The sequence below is a fragment of the Lynx rufus genome, unplaced genomic scaffold (genome assembly GCF_022079265.1).
Source record: "Lynx rufus isolate CCGP_SWC_20201006 ecotype Redwood Valley unplaced genomic scaffold, mLynRuf1.p SCAF_14, whole genome shotgun sequence".
NCBI classification, from domain to species: Eukaryota; Metazoa; Chordata; class Mammalia; order Carnivora; family Felidae; genus Lynx; species Lynx rufus.
In genome coordinates, this window is record NW_025814828.1 from 45,944,032 (window position 1) to 45,964,464 (window position 20,433).

A 20,433-nucleotide genomic window follows, 5' to 3' on the forward strand; every position below is an offset into this window, starting at 1 on the left:
GCTAGTGAGTTCGAACCCCATGTTGGGGTCTGTGCTGACAGCTCAGAGCCTGGAGCCTGCTTTGAATTTTGTGTCTCCCTCTCTCCCTCAGCCCCCTCCCTCACTCATGCTCTGTCTCTCTCTCAAAAATAAATAAACATTAGGGGCGCCTGGGTGGCGCAGTCGGTTAAGCGTCCGACTTCAGCCAGGTCACGATCTCGCGGTCCGGGAGTTCGAGCCCCGCGTCAGGCTCTGGGCTGATGGCTCAGAGCCTGGAGCCTGTTTCTGATTCTGTGTCTCCCTCTCTCTCTGCCCCTCCCCCGTTCATGCTCTGTCTCTCTCTGTCCCCAAAATAAATAAACGTTGAAAAAAAAATTAAAAAAAAAAATAAACATTAAAAAAATTCAAAAATAAATAAATAAAGTTCTTTAACTCTGACCCAGGAGTATCATTTTTTCTGCCAATATCTATGAACCCATGGCAGGCTAACTTATTAGCACAATTGTAAATAGAGTAAATCCCTCAGATCCTTTATAGTTCATGATACACTGAAGTCAAAAATAAAATTTAATTTTGTTTACCTTCAAGTTTCCCAAATCTAATTTTTCCCAATGATTCTTACTAATACTCTCCTGAAAAACCTCTGGAAACTGTTATAGCAGGTAATAGGGATAGAGTACTATATGGATGGTAAGTGAACCATTTGAAAGGCTACTGTATTAGTTCAAATGAAAGAAGATGCCATTCTGCCCCCTAACAGGGGAGAAAAAAACCTGAAAAACTCTTGTGAAGTTCATAGTCCAGGGGGTACAGTCTCACTAAAAGACTGAGACCTAACCATAGGACCATAAAATGTACCCATTCCTCCTCACCACCACATTACTAAAGGCCACTTTACCACAGCTCATTTTAACCAGTACATCATGTATGGTATGAAGAAAAAATTACAAGGCATACCAAAAGTTAAAATAAAAAAAAAAACACAATTTGAAGACACAGAGTCAAGTATCATAACTAGACATGGCAAGGATGGTGGAATTATCAGACAGGGCATTTTTTAAATCTATGATTAATATGCTAATAACTCTAATGGATAAATTAGACAGCATGTAAAAACATTTGGGCAATGTAAGCAGGGAGATAGAAATCCTAAGAAAGAACCAAAAAGAATTGCTAGAGATGAAAAACACTATAACAGAAAGAAAAACGCCTTTGATGAGCTTATTAGTACACTAGACATGGCTGAGAAAAAAAATCTCTAAGCTAGAGGATATATGAACAGAATCCTTGAAAACTGAAAAGCAGAGAATAAAAACTAAAAAGAACAGAACAGAATATCCAAGGACTATAGGTCAACTACTACAAAAGATGTAACATACACACAATGGGAATACCAGAAGAAGAAGAAGAAAGGAACAGAAAAAAATATTTAAAACAGTAATGATTGAGAATTTTCCCAAACTATGGGAATGCAAACTGGTGCAGCCACTCTGGAAGGCAGTATGGAAGTGCCTCAAAAAGTTAAAAATAGAACTACCCTACAACCCAGCAATTGGCACTACTAGGTATGTATCGGAGGGCTATAGGTGTGCTGTTTCAAAGGGGCACATACACCGCAATGTTTATAGCAGCGCTATTGATGATAGCCAAAGTATGGAAAGAGCCCAGATGTCCATCGACAGATGAATGGATAAAGATGTGATACATATTTACAATGGAGTATTGCTCGGCAATTAAAAAGAATGAAATCTTGCCATTTGCAACAATGTGGATGGAATTAGAGGGTATTGTGCTAAGCGAAGTCAGTCAGAGAAAGACAAATATCAGATAACTGCACTCATTATGTGGAATTTAAGATCCCAAACAGATGAACATAAGGGAAGGGAAACAAAAATAATATAAAAACAGGGAGGGGGACAAAACATAAGAGACTCTTAAATACAGAAAACAAACTGAGGGTTGCTGGAGTGGCTGTGGGTGGGGGGATGAGCTAAATGGGTAAGGGGCATTAAGGCAGACATCATCAATCAACTGGATATAATTGACATCTATAGACTACTTCATCCAAAAAAGGAAAATATACATTCTTCTCAAGCTCACATGGATCACTCACCAAGACAGACCACATTCTGGGCTATAAAACACACCCTAACAAATTTAAAGAGTATAAATCATACAATGTTTGCCCTTAGACAACAATGTAATTAAACTAGAAATCAATAACAGAAAAAGAACTAGAAAATCCCCAAATATGTGAAAATTAAATGATACATTTCTAATTAACACTTGGTCAAAGAAGAAATCTCAAGAAAAATATAAAAATATTTTGAACTAGGGGTGCCTGGGCGGCTCAGTCGGTTAAGTGTCCAACTCTTGGTTTTGGCTCAGGTCATGTCTCACAGGTTGGGCTCTGCACTAGCAGCATGGAGTGTGCGTGGGATTCTCTAACCTCTCTCTGTCATTTCCCTGCTTGTGCTGTCTCTGTCTGTCTCAAATAGATAAACTTTAAAAAATATTTTGAACTAAATGAAAATGGAAACACAACTTACCAAAATCTGTGGGATAGAGCAAAAACAATGGTTAGAGGAAAATTTATAACATTGAATGTATAATGAGAAAAAATATCTAAAACCAATAATCTAAGTTTCCCCTTTACAAAACCAAACAAAGAAGAGCAAATTAAATCCAAATTTAGTAGAAGAAAATAGATTAAAAGAATTGGTTTCAAAACCAATGAAATTCAAAATAGTCAATAGAGAAAAATCAATGAAACCAAAAGCTTGTTCTTTGAAGAGATCAAAGAAATAGATAAGTGTCTGGCCAAATTAAGAAAAAACGAGAGGGTGCCTGGGTGGCTCAGTCAGTTAAGCATCTGACTTCGGCTCAGGTCATGATCTCACAGTTCGTGAGTTTGAGTCCCGCATCCAGTGAGCTTGTGCCCCACTCTGGGTAAAAAAAAAAAAAAAAAAAAAAAAAAATCATGAGCCCCACTTCAGGTGAGCCCTGCTTATCTCTCTCTCTTTCCCCCTCTCTCTGTACTTCGCTCACTGTGCCCTCTCTCTCTCTCTCAAAAAAAAAAAAAAAGAGAGAAGACACATAATACTAAGATATGAAAGAGAGATTATCACTACAGATCCTATGGACATTAAAAGGATAGTAAAAAAAACTATCAACAAATTTGATAACCTATATGCAATGGACCAGTTCTTTGAAAGACATAATTTGCCAAAACTCACACACAAAAAATAAACAATCTGAATAGGCTCATACCTATTAAGGAAATGGAATCGATAATAATAACCTTCCAAAATAGCACCAGGTTCAGATGAGTTCAACGGTGAATTCTACCAAACATATAAAGAAGAAATTATACCAATTTCTACAATCTCTTTCAGAAGATAAAGCATATCTTTTATCTTCATACCCAAAACAAAGATATTATAAGAAAACCACACATCAATGTCTCTCATGAACATGGATACAAGAACTCTAACCAAAATATGAACAAATTGGGGCGCCTGGGTGGCTCAGTTGGTTAAGGTCTGACTTCAGCTCAGGTCATGATCTTGCAGTTTGTGAGTTCAAGCCCCGCATCGGGCTCTGTGCTGACAGCTCGGAGACTGGAGCCAGCTTCTGATTCTGTGTCTCCCCCTCTCTTTCTGCCCCTCCACCACTCACGCTCTGTCTCTCTCTCTCAAAATAAATAAACATAAAAAAATATATGAACAAATTAAATCATTAATGTACACAAAGAATTATACACCACAACCAAGAAAAATTTAAACCAAGTATGCAAGGGTGGTTCAATATTCAAAAATTAATTAATACAAAGAAACAACAAGTATTGGTGAGGATTTGGAGAGAAAGGAATCCTCCTGCACTGTTAATGGGAGTGCAAATTGGTACAGCCACTGTGAAAAACAGTATGGAGATTCCTAAAAAAGTTAAAAATAGAACTACGCTATAATCCAATAACTGCACTACTGGGTATTTACCCAAAAAATACAAAAATACCAATTCAAAGGGACACAAGTGCCCCTATGTCTTTGGCAGCATTATTCACAACAGCCAAGTTATTGAAGCAGCCCAAGGGTCCAACTAATAGACAAATGGATGAAGAAGATGTGGTATATATATATGGTACACACACACACACACACACACACACACACATTGGAATATTATTCAGCCATATAAATGAATGAAATCTTGTCAGTTGCAATGACACGAATGGAGTGAGAGAGCATAATGTAAGTGAAATAAATCATTCAGACAAAGACAAATATCATATGATTTCACTCAAGAAACAAAACAAATGAGCAAAGGAAAAAAAGAGAGACAAACCAAGAAACAGACTCTTAACTATAGAGAACAAACTGATGGTTACCAGAGGGGTGGTGGGTGTGGGGGATGGGTGGAATAGGTGACGGAAACTAAGGAGTAGACTTGTCAAAAGCACTGGGTGTTGTATGGAATTGCTGAATCACTATATTGCACACCTGAAACTAATATAACAGTGTATGTTAACTATATTGAAATTAAAATAAAAAATAATTAATGCAATTTATCATAACAATAGGCTAAAAAGAATCACATGATCTTATCAATAGATACAGGAAAAGCATTTGACAAAATCCAAACTTATTCATGATACCCTGATGAATATGGATGCCAAAATTCTCAATAAGATACTAGCAAATCGAATTCAACAGCATATAAAAAGAATTATTCACCATGATCAAGTGGGATTCATTCCTGGGATGCAGGGCTGGTTCAACATTCGCAAATCAATCAACGTGATACATCACATTAACAAAAAAAAAGAGAAGAACCATATGATCCTGTCAATCGATGCAGAAAAGGCCTTTGACAAAATCCAGCACCCTTTCTTAATAAAAACCCTTCAGAAAGTCGGGATAGAAGGAACATACTTAAAGATCATAAAAGCCATTTATGAAAAGCCCACAGCTAACATCATCCTCAACAGGGAAAAACTGAGAGCTTTTTCCCTGAGATCAGGAACACGACAGGGATGCCCACTCTCACCGCTGTTGTTTAACATAGTGCTGGAAGTTCTAGCATCAGCAATCAGACAACAAAAGGAAATCAAAGGCATCAAAATTGGCAAAGATGAAGTCAAGCTTTCGCTTTTTGCAGATGACATGATATTATACATGGAAAATCCGATAGACTCCACCAAAAGTCTGCTAGAACTGATACATGAATTCAGCAAAGTGGCAGGATACAAAATCAATGTACAGAAATCAGTTGCATTCTTATACACTAACAATGAAGCAACAGAAAGACAAATAAAGAAACTGATCCCATTCACAATTGCACCAAGAAGCATAAAATACCTAGGAATAAATCTAACCAAAGATGTAAAGGATCTGTATGCTGAAAACTATAGAAAGCTTATGAAGGTAATTGAAGAAGATTTAAAGAAATGGAAAGACATTCCCTGCTCATGGATTGGAAAAATAAATATTGTCAAAATGTCAATACTACCCAAAGCTATCTACACACTCAATGCAATCCCAATCAAAATTGCACCAGCATTCTTCTCGAAATTAGAACAAGCAATCCTAAAATTCATATGGAACCACAAAAGGCCCCGAATAGCCAAAGGAATTTTGAAGAAGAAGACCAAAGCAGGAGGCATCACAATCCCAGACTTTAGCCTCTACTACAAAGCTGTCATCATCAAGACAGCATGGTATTGGCACAAAAACAGACACACAGACCAATGGAATAGAATAGAAACCCCAGAACTAGACCCACAAACGTATGGCCAACTCATCTTTGACAAAGCAGGAAAGAACATCCAATGGAAAAAAGACAGCCTCTTTAACAAATGGTGCTGGGAGAACTGGACAGCAACATGCAGAAGGTTGAAACTAGACCACTTTCTCACACCATTTACAAAAATAAACTCAAAATGGATAAAGGACCTAAATGTGAGACAGGAAACCATCAGAACCTTAGAGGAGAAAGCAGGAAAAGACCTCTCTGACCTCAGCCGTAGCAATCTCTTACTCGACACATCCCCAAAGGCAAGGGAATTAAAAGCAAAAGTGAATTACTGGGACCTTATGAAGATAAAAAGCTTCTGCACAGCAAAGGAAACAACCAACAAAACTAAAAGGCAACCAACGGAATGGGAAAAGATATTTGCAAATGACATATTGGACAAAGGGCTAGTATCTAAAATCTATAAAGAGCTCACCAAACTCCACACCCGAAAAACAAATAACCCAGTGAAGAAATGGGCAGAAAACATGAATAGACACTTCTCTAAAGAAGACATCCGGATGGCCAACAGGCACATGAAAAGATGTTCAGCGTCGCTCCTTATCAGGGAAATACAAATCAAAACCACACTCAGGTATCACCTCACGCCAGTCAGAGTGGCCAAAATGAACAAATCAGGAGACTATAGATGCTGGCGAGGATGTGGAGAAACGGGAACCCTCTTGCACTGTTGGTGGGAATGCAAATTGGTGCAGCCGCTCTGGAAAGCAGTGTGGAGGTTCCTCAGAAAATTAAAAATAGACCTACCCTATGACCCAGCAATAGCACTGCTAGGAATTTATCCAAGGGATACAGGAGTACTGATGCATAGGGGCACTTGTACCCCAATGTTCATAGCAGCACTCTCAACAATAGCCAAATTATGGAAAGAGCCTAAATGTCCATCAACTGATGAATGGATAAAGAAATTGTGGTATATATACACAATGGAATACTACGTGGCAATGAGAAAAAATGAAATATGGCCTTTTGTAGCAACGTGGATGGAACTAGAGAGTGTAATGCTAAGTGAAATAAGCCATACAGAGAAAGACAGATACCATATGGTTTCACTCTTATGTGGATCCTGAGAAACTTAACAGGAACCCATGGGGGAGGGGAAGGAAAAAAAAAAAAAAGAGGTTAGAGTGGGAGAGAGCCAAAGCATAAGAGACTGTTAAAAACTGAGAACAAACTGAGGGTTGATGGGGGGGTGGGAGGGAGGGGAGGGTGGGTGATGGGTATTGAGGAGGGCACCTTTTGGGATGAGCACTGGGTGTTGTATGGAAACCAATTTGTCAATAAATTTCATATATATATAAAAAAAAAAACAAACTTATTCATGATAAAATCTCTTAGTAAACTTAGAGGGGAGCTTCCTCAACTTGATAAAAATGCCTACAAAAATCCTACAAATAACATTATACTTTTTTTTCCTTCTGATAATGTTACATTTTTTTATTAATTTTATTTTTTTAATCTTTTTTTAATGTTCATTTATTTTTGAGAGAGAGAGAGAGAGAGAGAGAGAGAGAGAGAATCTGAAGTAGGCTCCAGGCTCTGAGCTGTCAGCACAGAGGCTGACGCGGGGCTCGAAATCTCAAACTGTGAGATCATGACCGAGCTAAAGTCAGATGCTTAACTGACTGAGCCACCCAGGCGCCCATTTTTTTTTTTAATTTACATCCAAATTAGTTAGCATATAGTGCAATAATGATTTCAGGAGTATATTACCCATCTAGCCCATCCCTGCTCCCACAACCCCTCCAGTACCCTCTGTTTGTTCTCCATGAGTCTCTTACACTTTGTCCTCCTCCCTGTTTTTATATTAGTTTTGTTTACCTTCCCTTATGTTCATCTGTTTTGTCTTTTAAAGTCCTCATATGAGTGAAGTCAATATATTTGTCTTTCTCTCACTAATTTTTATTTTGATGAGGTCCCAATAGTTCATTTTTGCTTTTGTTTCCCTTGCCTCCAGATATGTGTTGAGTAAGAAGATACTGTGGCCAAGATCAAAGAGTTTTTTGCCTGCTTTTTCCTTGAATATTTTGATGGCTTCCTGTCTTACATTGAGGTCTTTCATCCATTTTGAGTTTATTTTTGTGTATGGTGTAAAAAAGTGGTCCAGGTTCATTCTTTTGCATGTCGCTGTCTAGTTTTCCCAGCACCACTTGCTGAAGAGACTGTCTTTATTCCATTGGCTATTCTTTCCTGCTTTGTTAAAGGTTAGTTGGCCATATATTTATGGGTCCATTTCAGGGTTCCCTCTTCTGTTCCATTGATCTGAGTGTCTGTTTTTGTGCCATAACATTATACTTAATGATGAGAAACTCAAAGCTTTCCTAGTAAGATTAGGTACAAGAATGGCCTTTGTAACCAATCCTTTTCAACATCATCCTAGAAGTTCTAACTAATGCAATAATGCAATAAGATAAAAGAGGAAATAAAAGGCATATAGATTGGGAAGGAAGGAAAAAATTGTCTTTGTTTATGGATGACAGGATCATCTATGTAGAAGATCCAAAAGAATCGACCAAAATAACTCCTGTAACTAATAATCGATTACAGAAAGGTTGCAGATTACAAGTTTAATATACAAAAGTCAACTGCTTCCATATATACCAGCAATGAACAAGAGAAATTTGACATAAAAAACAATACAGGGTACCTGGGTGGCTCAGTCAGTTAAGTATCTGACTTCGGCTCACATAATGATCTCACAGTTCATGGGCTCAAGCCCCGCATTGGGCTCTGCGCTGACAGCTCTGAGCCTGGAGCCTGCTTTGGATTCTGTGTCTCCCTCTTTTTACTCCCTTGCTTATGCTCTTTCTCTCTCTCTCTGTCTCTCTCAAAAATAAAATAAACATTAAAGAAATATTAAAGGGGAGCCTAGGTGACTCGTTGGTTTGAGCATCCGAGTTTGGCTCAGGTCAAGATCTCACAATTCACAGGTTTGAGCCCCACATTGGGCTCACTGCTGTCAGTGCAGAGCCTGCTTTGAATCCTCTGTCCCCCTGTCTCTGACCCACTTGCTCTCTCTCTCTCTCTCTCTCAAAAATAAATGAAATGGGCGCCTGGGTGGCTCAGTTGGTTGAGCGTCTGACTTTGGCTCAGAACATAATCTCACAGTTCATGAGTTCAAGCCCCGCATCAGGCTCTGTGCTGACAGCTCAGACCCAGAAGCCTGCCTTGGATTCTATGTCTCCCTTTCTCTCTGTCCCTCCCTCACTCTCACTCTTTCTCTCTCTCTCTCTCTCTCTCTCTCTCTCTCAAAAATAAAAACATTAAAAAAATTAAAAGATAATAAAATATTAAAAAATTAAAAACTACCATTTATATTAGCATCCCCCAATGAAATATTTAAGTATAAATCTAACAAAATATGTACAAAACCAATATGAGGAAAACTACAAAACTCTGATGAAAGAAATCAAAGAAGAACTAGCAAAATGGAGAGATATTTCATGTTCATGGATAGGAAGACTCAATATTGTCAAAATGTCTTCCCAACTTCATCTATGGATTCAATACAGTCTCAGTCAAAATCCCAGCAATTAATTTTGTGGATATTGACAAAGTTATTCTAATGTTTATATGGAGACAAAAAAGACTCAGAATAACCAACACAATGTTGAAGGAGAACAAATTTGGAGGACTGTCACTACTCAGCTTCAAGCTATGGTAATCAAGACTGTTGTATTAGCCAAAAAGCACATAGATCAATGGCACAGAACAGAGAGCCCAGAAATAGACCCACATAAAACTGATCTTTGACAAAAGAGAAAGGCAGTTACAAGGAGAAAGGACAGTCTTTTCAACAAATGGTGTTAAAACAACTGGATGTCCATGAGCAAAATAAATTAATAATCCACCTAATCTAAACGTGGACTTTATGCTTTTCACAAAAATTAATTAAAAATGGATCAAAGGCCTAAATGTAAAAGGAAAAAATATAAAACTCCTAGAAGGTAACATAGGAGAAAACCTACATGACCGTGGATATAGTGATGACTTCTTAGATATGACACCAAAGACATTATCTATGATGGATATAACTCATAAATTGTACTTCATTAAAATTAAAATCTTCTGCTTGGTGAAAAAGAGTCCAGAAAACAAGATGACACACAGATTGGGAGAAAAAAATTTGCAATACACTCATCTGATAAATGACTGTTCTCTAAGATATACAAAGAACTCTTAAAATTCAACAATAAGAGAACAAATGAGCCGATTTAAAAATGGGCCATGGCACACCCGGATCACTTAGTTCAGCTTCTGACTCAATCTCAGGTCAGGTCTTGATCTCAGGGTCATGAGTTGAAGCCCCACATTGGGCTCCATATGGGTCATGAAGCCTACTTTAAGAAAAAATGGGCCAAAGTCCTTATCAAAGAAGATGTATGAATGGCAAATAAACATTTGAAAAGATGTTCTACATGATATGTCATCAGGGAAATGCAAATTAAAACAGTAAGATACCACTATACAACTATTAGAATGGCCAAAATTCAGAACACTTGACAACACCAAATACTGATGACTATGTGGAACAATGGAGACTCTCATTTATTGCTGTCAGAAATGAAAAATGATACAGCCACTTTGAAAGACTGGCAGTTTCTTACAAAACTAAGCATGTTCTTACCATATGATCCAGCAATCACACTCCTTGATATTTACCCAAAGGAGCTGAAAACTTAATGTCTGTACAAAAACCTGCACATGGATGTTTACAGGAGTTTTATTCTTAATTGCTAAAACCTGGAGGCAATTAAGATGTCTTTCAATACATGAATGAATAAAGAAACTCTGGTACATCCAGACAATAGAATATTATTCTATGAGCACTATGAGCACTATGAGCACTATAAAGAAATGAACTATCGAGCCATGAAAAGACATGGAGAAACTTTAAATACATATTACTAGGTAAAAGAAGTCAATCTGAAAAGTTTACATACTGTATGATTCTAGTTATATGACATTCTGGAAAAGGCAAAATATGGAAATGGTAAAAACATCAGTAGTTACCAAGGGATGGGGGGAGGGATGAATTGGCAGAGTACGGAGGATTATTAGGGCAGTGAAAATACTCTTTATAATACCATACTGATGGATACATATCACTATACATTTGTCTAAGCCAATAGAATGTACAAGATCATGAGTGAATCCTGATGTAAACTATGTATTTTGGGTGTTTATGATGTGTCAATGCAGGTTCATCAACTATAACAAATGTACTACTCTGGTGGGGAATGTTGACAATGAGAGAGGCTACCCATGTGTGAGGGGAGGGGATATAAGGGAAATCTCCTTATCTGCCCCTCAATTCTTTTGTGAACCTTAAGCTGCTCTTAAAACAGCCTTGGGGTGCCTGGGTGGCTCACTTGGTTGGGCGTCTGACTTTGGCTCAGGTCATGATCTCATGGCTTGTGAGTTCTAGCCTGGCATCAGGCTCTCTGTGCTAACAGCTCAGAGCCTGGAACCTGCTTCAAATTCTGTGTTCCTCTCTCACTCTGCCCCTCCCTCACTCATGCTCTGTCTCTCTGTCTGTCTCTCTCTCTCTCGAGAATAAATAAAACATTGAAAAAACTTTTTTTTAAATTTTTTTTAACGTTTATTTATTTTTGAGACAGAGAGAGACAAAGCATGAACGGGGGAGGGTCCGAGAGAGAGGGAGACACAGATTCTGAAACAGGCTCCAGGCTCTGAGCTGTCAGCACAGAGCCTGACGCGGGGCTCGAACTCACGGAACATGAGATCGTGACCTGAGCCGAAGTCGGCTGCTTAACCGACTGAGCCACCCAGGCGCCCCTAAAAAAACTTTTTTTAAGTCTTAATTTTAAAAAGTACAGGTGCTGGAATGCCTAGGTGGTTCAGTCGGTTAAGTGTCCAACTCTTGGTTTTGGCTCAGGTCATGATCTCATGGTTTGGGAGTTTAAGCCCTGGATCAGGCTCCGCACTGGAAGCATGGAGCCTGCCTGGGATTCTCTCTCTCCCTCTCTCTCTGCCCCTCCTCCACTCTGTCTCTCAAAATAAATAAACTTTAAAAACTTTTTTTAAAAAATACAGGTGTGGGGCGCCTGGGTGGCGCAGTCGGTTAAGCGTCCGACTTCAGCCAGGTCACGATCTTGCGGTCCGTGAGTTCGAGCCCCGCGTCGGGCTCTGGGCTGATGGCTCAGAGCCTGGAGCCTGTTTCTGATTCTGTGTCTCCCTCTCTCTCTGCCCCTCCCCCGTTCATGCTCTGTCTCTCTCTGTCCCAAAAAATAAATAAACGTTGAAAAAAAAAATTAAAAAAAAAAATACAGGTGAAAAAAATACAGGTGCAAGAGGTCATGATTAATAGAGCTAATGGGTATGGGATTCAAAGCACAGGAAAAGGGTTAAGCTTTGAACAGGAACAAAGAGATTTTCCACTAAGTCAGGAAGCAAGAGGGTAGACAGGTACCTAGTTCTACTAAGAACTTCACTATTACATAATGGTGGCACAATGGTGGTATTCACACTGTGATTTAAAAAATTACTTGATAAACTGTAGAGTTAAAACTGGTCAGTACTATAATTAGAATGATACAGAGAATATTAGCAGGGCCCCTGCACAAGGATGACAAATTCATGAAGCATTCCATGTTTAAGAAAAGAAAGAAAAACTGGTTAAAATGATAACTTTTTGTATTATATATAGCTTAACACAATAAAAAACTACAAAACCTACTTGATTACTACTCATTTTCCATATTCTAATAGCACCGACCATTACATTTCATGGCTAGCTCAAGTTCACCTTTTATCTCACTACTTTAGATATCACATAAGACAAGTCCTATTTAAAATTTCTTGTGTCCAGGGCACCTGGGTGGCTCAGTTGGTTAAGCATTGGATTCTTGGTTTTGGCTCAGGTCATGATCTCAGGGTTCACGGAAAAGAGCCCTGCACTGGGCTCTGTGCTGACAGCGTGGAGCCTGCTTGGGATTCCCCTTCTCCCTCTCTCTCTGCCCCTCCCCCCAACTCACTCGCTCTCATTCTTTCAAAATAAATAAATATTTAAAACTTTTTGTGGCCAAGGGAAGATGAAGGAGTAGGAGGACCTTGAGCTCACCTTGTCCCATGGACACATTGAGGCAGCAACTACATGTATTGCAAACTAATTCTGAAAATGACCTGAATACTGGCAGAAAAGATCTTCCACGGCTAGTTGTAGATAGACCACATCAAAAAGGGTAGGAGGAATGGAGATGTGGTTGGAAACCAAACCCCCAGTACAAATGACCACAAAATACAAGGGACATCACAAGCACAGAGGAGCAAGGCAATTAATCAGATCCCACACCAGGGACCCCTGGCCCTGAAGGCCTGCACTGGGAAGGTAAGTCTCCATACATCTTGCTTTGTAAATAAGTGGGGCTAAGGGGCGCCTGGGTGGCTCAGTTGGTTGGCAGCTGACTTTGGCTCAGGTCATGATCTCACAGTTTGTGGGTTCGAGCCCCACATCGGGCTCTGTGCTGACAGCTCAGAACCTGAAGCCTGCTTCGGATTCTGTGTTTCCCTCTCTTTCTGACCCTCCCCCGCTCACACTCTGTGTCTCTATCTCAAAAATAAATAAACATAAAAAAAGTTATAAAAAAAAGAAAAGAAAAGAAGTGGGGCTTAACTCCGGGAGAGCAAGAAGGAAATAGGAAAAAGAAAACGAATCCCTACGCTCAAAGAATCAGCACACTAAATGACTTAGCCTGAAATACAGAAGCAGCAGTTTGAAAAGTACCTGGGGTATATATGAAGGAAATTTACTCACCAATTTTAGGACATGTGCTGGAGGGGCAGGGATCTGCAGACTTCTCTGGGAACAAAAGTGCTAGTGGGTACCATTTTTATCTTGCCCACCCCTAGCCTACATATTCAGACACTTGTGGAAGCCAGTTCACACACTCTCCATCTACCTTGTTAGTGCCACATGTCTGGCTCTGGCATTCCTCTTTAGACCTGCCCCACTTAACACACACACCTTGGGAGGTGCCCCTGCAAAGTGGCTTCTGCCCCACCACACTTGGCAGGCAGCTCCAGTTGGAACTAGCACCCTTCCAAAATGAATTCTGCCCTGGGGTGGGGAGGAGATAACCACATACAACAGCATGCCTGTAGTTCCTAAAGGTGGGCCTCTTAGCTGACTGAACAGACAGCCAGCGCCAGCACTACCCTTCCCTGCATCTGTAGCTATCACAGCACCTAGCTGTAAACAACCAGGTTTAGGGCCAGACCCACCCACCAACAAGCCCATGAGGGCTGCAGCAGGGCCTCTCAACAGTGTAGGAAGCAAACCCTGTCTAGTGCACTTGCAGTAGGTGAATTGGTTATTGAAACCAGTTGGGGTGAGGGCCAGCCCCACCCACCAGCATGCCCACAGTAATCACAGCTCATCCACAACAGGAGGGCACATGTAGCTCATATAGGGAGCACTTAGTTCTGGTGTACAGGGTAACTGTACTACAGGGCACCATGAGGCCTCTCCTATACAAGGCCACTACTTTCAAGACCAGGAAAAAAAAAAAAAAGACCAGAAGATGTAGGTGACCTACATGACCACAAAGAAACAAACACAGAAATAGACAAAATGAGGAGACAGAGGAATGTGTCCCAAATAAAAGAACAAGCCAAAATCACAGAAAAAGAGCTAAACAAAATGGGCATAAGCAATATGCCCGATAAAGAGTTCAAAGCAATGGTCATAAAAGTACTCACTGGTGGTGATACATGGGGGCATGTGTACCCCAATGTTTATAGCAGTGCTTTCAACAATAGCCAAATTATGGAAGGAGCCTAAATATCCATCAACTGATGAATGGATAAAGAAGATGTGGTTTATATATTCAATGGAATACTACTTGGCAATGAGAAAGAATGAAATCATGCCATTTGCAGTAACGTGGATGGAACTGGAAGGTATTATGCTAAGTGAAATAAGCCAGTCAGAGAAGGACAGATATCATATGTTTTTACTCATATGTGGATCTTGAGAAACTGAACAGAAGACCATGGGGGAAGGGAAAGGGAAAAAATACATACAAACAGAGAGGGAGGAAGGCAAACCACAAGAGACTATTAAATACAGAGAACAGGGGCGCCTGGGTGGCGCAGTCGGTTAAGCGTCCGACTTCACCCAGGTCACGATCTCGCGGTCCGGGAGTTCGAGCCCCGCGTCAGGCTCTGGGCTGATGGCTCGGAGCCTGGAGCCTGTTTCCGATTCTGTGTCTCCCTCTCTCTCTGCCCCTCCCCCGTTCATGCTCTGTCTCTCTCTGTCCCAAAAATAAATAAATGTTGAAAAAAAAATTAAAAAAAAAAAAAATAAATACAGAGAACAAACTAAGGGTGGGTGGGGAGGTGGGGAACAGGAGAAAATGGGTGATGGGCATTGAGGAGAGCACCTATTGGAATGAGCACTGGGTATTGGATGTAAGCCAATTTGACAATAAATTATATTCAAAAATAAATAAATAAAAGTACTCACTGGACTTGAAAAGAAGGTGGATGAACTCAGAGAGAACTTCAAAAAACAGGTAAAAACTATCCAAAAGAACCAGACAGAGGTAAAGAACACAATAACTGAATTAAAAAATGCATTAGAGGGAATAAACAGCAGACTGGGAGACACAGAAGAATGGATCAGCAATCTGGAAGACAGGATAATATAAAAGCAACAAAGCTGAATAGCAGAAAGATAAAAGAATAATAAAAAAAAGAGAACAGCTTGGGGTACCTGGCTGGCTCAGTTGCAAGAGCATGCAACCCTTGATCTCAGGGTCAAGAGTTCAAGTGCCATGTTGTTTTACTTAAAAATAAAATATTTTCAAAAAAGAGAACAGCTTAAGGGACCTCTATGACATCATCAAGCATAATAATGTTTGCATTACAGGGATCCCAGAAGAAGAAGACAGAAAGAAGGGGGAAGAAAAAATTATTTGAAGAAAAAATAGCTGAAAACTTCTCTAATATGGGGAAGGAAACTGACATCCAGGTCCAGAAAGCACAGAAAACCCAAAACAAGATGAATCCAAGTAGGTCTACACAAAAACATATAATTAAAATGGCAGAAATTAATAATAGAGAAATTTAAAAGCAGCAAGAGAAAACAGTTACATACGAGGGAAGCCCAGTAAGGCTACAAGCTGAGTTTTTCAGCAGAGACTTTGCAGACCAGAAGGGAGAGTGGCATGATATATTCTAAGTGCTGAAAGAAAAAAAACCAGCAACCAAAAATACTCTACCAGGTAAGGTTATCAACAGAATTGAAGAGCAGATAAAGAGTTTCTGAGACAAAAAAAAAAAAAAGTTACAGAAGTTCATCACCACTAAACCAAACTTAGAGTAAATAATAAGGGTAGTCTTTATTTTATTTTTTAAAAGTTTATTTATTTTGGGGCGCCTGGATGGCTCAGTCAGTTGGGCATCCGATTTTGGCTCAGGTCATGATCTCGCAGTCCGTGAGTTCCAGCCCTGCGTCGGGCTCTGTGCTGACAGCTCAGAGCCTGGAGCCTGTTTCAGATTCTGTGTCTCCCTCTCTCTCTGGCCCTCCCCCGTTCATGCTCTGTCTCTCTGTCTCAAAAATAAATAAACGTTAAAAAAAAGAAAGTTTATTTATTTTGAGAGAGAGAGAGAGAGAGAGAGAGCAGGGGAGGGGCAGAGAGAGAGGGACAGAGAAAGAATCCTAAGGAGGCTCTGCATTGCCAGCACAGCCCAATGTGGGGCTCAAACTCACCAATAGTGAGATCATGAAGGGGCATTCTTTAAATGGAAAAAGGCCATAACTAGAAGAAAATTATGAAATGAGGAAATTTCAATGATGAAAGCAAAAATGCAGTAAAGGCATTAATCACTTATAAAGCCAGCATGGAAGTTAAAACACAAAAGAAGTAAAATCAATTATATCTACAAAAATTAGTCAAGGGATATACAAAATCTTAAAAACAAGGTAACATAGAATGTCATAATCCACCCACAACACTAGACAAATCCATCACACCACAAGGGAAGAAGAAAATATAGATCAGAGAAGACCTACAAAAACAACCAGAAAAAAAATAACAAAATGGCACTAAGTACATACCTATCAGTAACTACTCTAACTGAACTAAATGCTCTAATCAAAAAACATATCATGGAGCACCTGGGTGGCTCAGTTGGTTAAGCATCTGACTCTTTAAATTTTTTTTTTAATGTTTACTTATTTTTGAGAAAGAGAGCGTGAGCAGAGGAGGGGCAGAGAGAGGGGGAGACATAGAATCTGAAGCAGGCTCCAGGCTCTGAGCTGTCAGCACAGAGCCCAATGTGGGGCTCAAACCCTTAAACCATCAAACAAAGAGATCATGACCTGAGCTGAAGTCAGACACTTAACCGACTGAGCCACCCAAGGCATCCAAGTGTCTGACTCTTGATTTTGGCTGAGGTCATGATCTCAGGATTGTGAGATTAAGCCCCGCCTTTGGGCTCTGTGCTGGATGTGGAGACTGTTTAAGATTCTCTTTCTCTCTCCCTCTCTCTCTCTTCCCCTCCCCCATTTGTGTGTGCTCTCTTGTGCTCTTTCTCTCTCTCTCAAAAAAATATGGTGACCGAATGGATAAAAAACAAGAACAATCTATGTGCTGCCTACAAAAGTTTCATTTCAGACCTAAAGAAACACACAAACTGAAAGTGAAGGAATGGAAAATGTATTCCATGAAAATGAAGGCAGGAAAAATAGCCAGGTATACTTATATCGGAGAAAACAGACTTAAAACAGAAGACTGTAGCAAGAGACAAAGAAGGGCATTACATAATGATAAAAGGATAAATTTAACAACACAATATAACTATTATAAATACACACCCAACATAGGAGCACTGAAATAAATGAGGCAAATATTAACAGATATAAAGAGAGACATTGACAATAATGCAAAATTGTGGTTTTGAATGACACATTAGACCAGACAGACCTAACAGATACATATGGGACACTCTATCCAAAAAACCCAGCTGAATACACATTTTTTTGAAGTGCACGTGGAACATTCTCCTCAATAGATCATAAATTAGGTTATAAAACAAGTCTCAAAATTTAAGAAGATTGGAATCATATCAGGCATCTTTTCAATCACAATGCAATGAAACTAGAAATCAATTACAAGAAAAAAAAACCCATAAAAAACACAAATGCATGGGGCCTAAAACAACCAATGGGTCAACAAATAAAAAGAAAATTAAAGAATACATGGAGACAATGAAAAGAGAAAAATAACAGTCCAAAATCTTTGGGACACCACAAAAGCAGTCCTACAACCTAAATGTGAGACATGAAACCACAAATCTAAAAGAAAACACATACAGTAATCTCCTGGACATTGGCCATAGCAACATATTTATACATATGTATCCTCAGGCAAAGGAAATTAAATAAAAAATAAACTATTGGGACTATACCAAAATAAAAAGCTTTTGCATAGGGAAAGAAATCATCAACAAAACAAAAAGGCAACCTAACTGAATAGAAGATATTTGCAAATCACATATCTAACAAAGGGATAATATCCAAAATATATAAAGAACTTCTATAACTCAACACCAAAAACCCCCCAAATAATCCAATTAAAAAATGGGCAGAGAAACTGAATAGACATTTTTCCAAAGAAGACATATGGGTGGCCAATAGACATATGAAAAGATGCTCCATATCACTAATCATCACAGAAATACAAATCAAAACCAGAATGAGATATTGACTCACACCTGTCAGAATGGCTTGAATCAAAAAGACAAGGAATAACAAGTGTTGACAAAGATGTGAAGACAAGGGAACCCTTGTGCACTGTTGGTGTGGACATGCAAATTTGTGCAACACTATGGAAAACAGTATGCAGATGCCTCAAAAAATTAATACTGGAAATCTCATATGACCCAAGAATTACACTATTTACCCAAAGAAAATGAAAACATTAGAAAAGATATATGCGTTCCTATAAAATGAACTACTGGGACCTCCTCAAAATAAAAAGCTTCTGCACAGCGAAGGAAACAATCAGCAAAACTGAAAGGCAACCGACAGAATGGGAGAAGATATTTTCACATGACATATCAGATAAAGGGTTAGTATCCAAAATCTACAAAGAACTTATCAAACTCAACACCCAAAAAACAAAGAATCCAGTGAATAAATGGGCAAAACACATGAATAGACACTCCTCCAAAGAAGACATCCATGTGGCCAACTGACACATGAAAAAATGCTCAACATCACTCATCATCAGGGAAATACAAATCAAAACCACAATGAGATACCACCTTACACCTGTAAGCATGGCTAACATTAACAACTCAGGCAACAACAGATGTTGGCGAGGATGTGGATAAAGAGGATTCCTTTTGCACTGTTGGTGGGAATGCAAGCTGGTGCAGCCACTCTGGAAAACAGTATGGAGGTTCCTCAAAAAACTAAAAATGGAAAAAAAAAAAAAAAAAAAAAAACTAAAAATGGAACTACCCTATGACCCAGCAATTGCACTACTAGGCATTTATCCAAGGAATACAGGTGTGCTGTTTCCAAGGGACACATGCACCCCCATGTTTATAGCAGCACTATCAACAATCGCCAAAGTATGGAAAGAGCCCAAATGTCCATCGATGGATGAATGGATAAAGAAAATGTGGTATATATATACATACATACATACAATGGAGTATTACTCGGCAATCAAAAAGAATGAAATCTTGCCGTTTGCAACTATGTGGATGGAACTGGAGGGTATTATGCTAAGTGAAATTAGAGAAAGACAAAAATCATATGACTTCACTCATATGAGGATTTTAAGAGACAAAACAGATGAACATAAGGCAAGGGAAACAAAAATTATATAAAAACAGGGATGGGGACAAAACAAAAGAGACCCATAAATATGGAGAACAAACTGAGGGTTGCTGGAGGGGTTATGGGAGGGGGGATGAGCTAAATGGGTAAGGGGCATTAAGGAATCTACTCCTGAAATCATTGCTTCACTATATACTAATTTGGATGTAAATTTTAAAAAATAAAAAATAAAGTTAAATTTAAAAAAAAGATATATGCATTCCTATTTATTGCAGAGATATTCATAATAGCCAAGATATAGAAGCAACCCACATGTCCATCGATACATGAATGGATATAAAACATATGACATGTATATACACGTGTGTGCACACACGCGCGCGCGCACGCACACACACACACACACACACACACACACCGAACTATTACTCAGCCACGGAAAATAATGAAATTTTGCCATTTGTGGTAACATGGGTGGAACTAGAGGGTATTACGCTAAGTGAAATAAGTCAGAGAAGGATAAATACCACATGATTTCACTTGTATGTGGAATCTAAAATTTTTTTTTTAACATTTATTTATTTTTGAGACAGAGAGAGACAAAGCATGAACGGGGGAAGGTCAGAGAGAGGGAGACACAGAATCTGAAACAGGCTCCAGGCTCTGAGCTGTCAGCACAGAGCCCGACACGGGGCTCAAACTCACGGACCGCAAGATCATGACCTGAGCTGAAGTCGGCCGCTTAACCAACTGAGCCACCCAGGCGCCCCACTTATATGTGGAATCTAAAAAACACACCAACAAACAAACAGAAACAGACTCAGAAA

At 39.3% G+C, this 20,433-nt stretch overlaps 1 protein-coding gene and 1 non-coding gene across 2 annotated transcripts in view; one reads left to right on the forward strand and one right to left on the reverse strand.

Moving 5' to 3' along the window:
* The window catches only part of MAGT1 (magnesium transporter 1), a 61,712-nt gene that overhangs the window by 26,031 nt on the left and 15,248 nt on the right, over positions 1–20,433 (reverse strand). The window lies entirely within an intron of this gene.
* Positions 12,307–12,410, forward strand: LOC124509706 (U6 spliceosomal RNA). Its single transcript, XR_006961486.1, has one exon. It is a non-coding gene; the product is annotated as a U6 spliceosomal RNA (small nuclear RNA).